This window comes from Triticum urartu, chromosome 2 (assembly GCF_003073215.2).
Source record: "Triticum urartu cultivar G1812 chromosome 2, Tu2.1, whole genome shotgun sequence".
NCBI classification, from domain to species: Eukaryota; Viridiplantae; Streptophyta; class Magnoliopsida; order Poales; family Poaceae; genus Triticum; species Triticum urartu.
The window spans coordinates 15,942,076-15,945,439 of NC_053023.1; positions in this window are offsets into that span (position 1 = coordinate 15,942,076).

Genomic DNA, 3,364 nt, shown 5'->3' on the forward strand with positions numbered 1-3,364 from the left:
AAGCCTCGAGGGGCGAACGACACGGAGCTTCCTCAGGCACGGCCTCACCAGGCTAGCTCGCGAGGAGGCGGAGAGATCAAGGCGGGGTACCTCACGAGGTGCCCGTGATGCAAGCCATGACGACCAAGGGCGCCAGGCGGGCGCCGGCCTGTGCAGTGTCCTCCTTTCCCCTTTGGTGCAAAGGGGGCAAGCGCAGGCGCGGAGTACCGAGGCATCAGGCAAAGGTTGCCATTTCGGTGCAACAAGACCAAGACCAGGAGGACTGCAAGACGGAGGTCATCGTGGAGCCCAAGACGGCGTCACCACCAGAGCTTTGTGCAGGCGAGGACCAACTTTAGTCAGGATAAGTGTACCAGATGTTCCCCTTCAAAATGGCCAATTGTTGGCGCCCTTCCCGCTCAATATTTGGGAAGAGGCCCAGGGCCATTGCCTATAAATAGGACCAGCCACCCACAGGGAGGGAGGTTCGAGACGAGATCGAGGATCAAGGATCGGATCGAAATCAGAGAGAGAGAAGGGTGACTGAACTCCTCCTAGCAGTTCGTCCCCCCAGCCAAGAACAGACCCTCGCGAGGCTGTTCTTCCTTGTATTGTCATCATCATCAGCCCAAGAGGCAATCCACCACACCACACACTGGAGTAGGGTATTACACCACAACGGTGGCCCGAACCAGTATAAACCCTGTGTCTCTTGTGCTGTTCTTTCCTTAGCTTAGATCTTAGCGAGGTGGAGGGGTGCAGGTAGGTAGGAGGCGAAATCTCCACGCACACCCCAGTGTTCGAACCTCAAGGGTCTGTCGGAACCCGAAATCCGATAGGCGGCAAGGTGGAACAAAACACCAGGCATAAGGCCGAGCCTTCCACCCTTTACCAAGTATATAGGTGCATTAAAGTAAACAAGATATAATAATGATATCCCAAAAATAATCATGTTCCAAACAAGGAACAAACTTCATCTCCACCTGCAACTAGCAACGCTATAAGAGGGGCTGAGCAAAGCGATAACATAGCCAAACAACGGTTTGCTAGGACAAGGTGGGTTAGAGGCTTGACATGGCAATATGGGAGGCATGATAAAGCAAGTGCTAGGTATCGCGGCATAGCAATAGAGCGAGCAACTAGCAAGCAAAGATAGAAGTGATTTCGAGGGTATGGTCATCTTGCCTCTAAAGTTCTTCGAGTTGACGTAAGCTTGATCCTCGTGAGCGTACTCAATGGGTTCCTCGATCATGAACTCGTCTCCCATATCTACCCAAGGCAAGAACACAAGCAAAAGAAACCACAATCAACCACGGTGCAATGCGCAAGCAACATGATGCAAAACATGGCATGATATGCGGGATGTAATATGCAATGCATATGCGAGCTCCGAAAGGAAAAGATTGAACCAGGCCTCAACTTGACAAACCAAGAGCGCCGCTGGAAAGATGAGTTGATTTTGGCCGAAAATGATATAAAGATCACCGGAATCGGATGCACGGTTTGCAAATGGCAAGCAAAACAATATGGCACTATTCTGCGATTAACAGCACGATGCCATCTAAAATGCAACAATAAAATAATCTACTGCACTCTAACATAGCAACAAAGCACATGGCAGTGATCTACTCAAGATGCTTGACAAAAGATGAACACTGAGCTACGGCTAAATCACACAATAGCAGGTTCAAACAAGCATGGCAAAAGAGCAAAAGATATCAGCCTCATAGATAGTGAAAATACTAACATGCCACGAATTAACATCAGGAAGCAATGTTTAGAGCAAGATAACAACATGCTACGGGACCAGAACATAGCAAACAAAGGCATGGCATGAATCTACTCAAAGCATATAACAAAAGTCCCTTACCGACCATAAGCCATAAAGGATCAGAAGATATGATGGCACCCATGTAAACATAGCAAGTTTCGTTAACAGATTCAGACTTAGCAGAAAACTGTACATGGCAAAAACAGAGTTATGTAGGCATGTTTGCAAGCTCGATGCACTCAACACAAGGCATTGCATGACAAACTAAGCATACTACCAGCAAGAAGACATGATCAAGAAGCTAAACATGGCAAGAACAATCCCATATCATGCATGGATCAACTACAACAACCTTGGCAAAATTGATTAACACGTAGCCAGGAACATTTTATAGCAAAAGTAGAGCAAGATTGAGTCATGCTAGGGTACTCCATAAATACAAACAGGGACATGGATGGATAGAGCAGAACCATATGTCAAAATCATCCTTACTCAACATGCTCAAAAGAAAAATGGATCACTCTGTAGCAACATGAATATATGGCATTAAAATAACAGCAGGGAAATGACTTAGTGAAATTCTAAGTCCCTGAAATCAGCAATATTACGAGAGCTACTTTGCATGCATCTGCTAGTCAACACATTAATCACAAATATACATGGCATACACCCCTTTAAAGATGGCATGGCATAGCCCAAAACACATGTAGAGCTCATAGCCATATGCATCACACAATAATCATGGCAAAAATGACAAATGCTCATAAACTGATAAGAATCAGGAACTAACATTTTATAGCACTCTTGCAACAGTCATTAGGGCATCAAGATGGACACAAACAAGCATGGTGCAATGGAACAAAATGAAGAGGACAATCAGTTGAACATTTTGATATATGACATGCCCAAAATGGAGCTATAGATGCGGAGTTATGATACAATGAACAGTGCTAGAAAATATGAACAGGAAAATGACTTAGACGAAAACTAACAGGGATCAACCCTAGGGTTTTTCTCAGATCCAGATCCGGGGTGGCGGGGACGAAGCAGGCGCGGGGCGGCGAAGCGGATGGGCTCGGCGGGCCCGCCTCGGATTCACGGGCCGGCGACGGTGGCGGCGGTGGCGGCGACACGGGTCGGGCCCCGATTAGGGCGGGCGTTGTTTATAGATTCTGAGCTAGGAGAGTCCAAAGGAGGAGCGTTTTTCGGCCATGCGATCATGATCAATCGACCAAGAGGATGGAGGGGGTTTGGATGGGTTTTGGGCCATTTTGGAGGGGTGTTGGGCTGCAACACACCCGAGGCCTTTACGGTTCCCCGGTTAACCGTTGGAGTATCAAACGAACTCCAAATGGCACGAAACTTGACAGACGGTCTACCGGTGGTGTACCAAGGCTGCTTGGCAAGTCTCGGTCCATTCCGAGAAAGTTTAACACCCGCACACGAAAAGAGATGAAAGGAGGCGCCGGAGGACATAGGAGTGCCGGATCACAAAACGGACAACGGGGAATGCTCGGATGCATGAGACGAACACGTATGCAAATGCGATGCACATGATTACATGATATGAAATGCATGACATGAACAAAATGCAAAACGAAGACAAAACCCAAC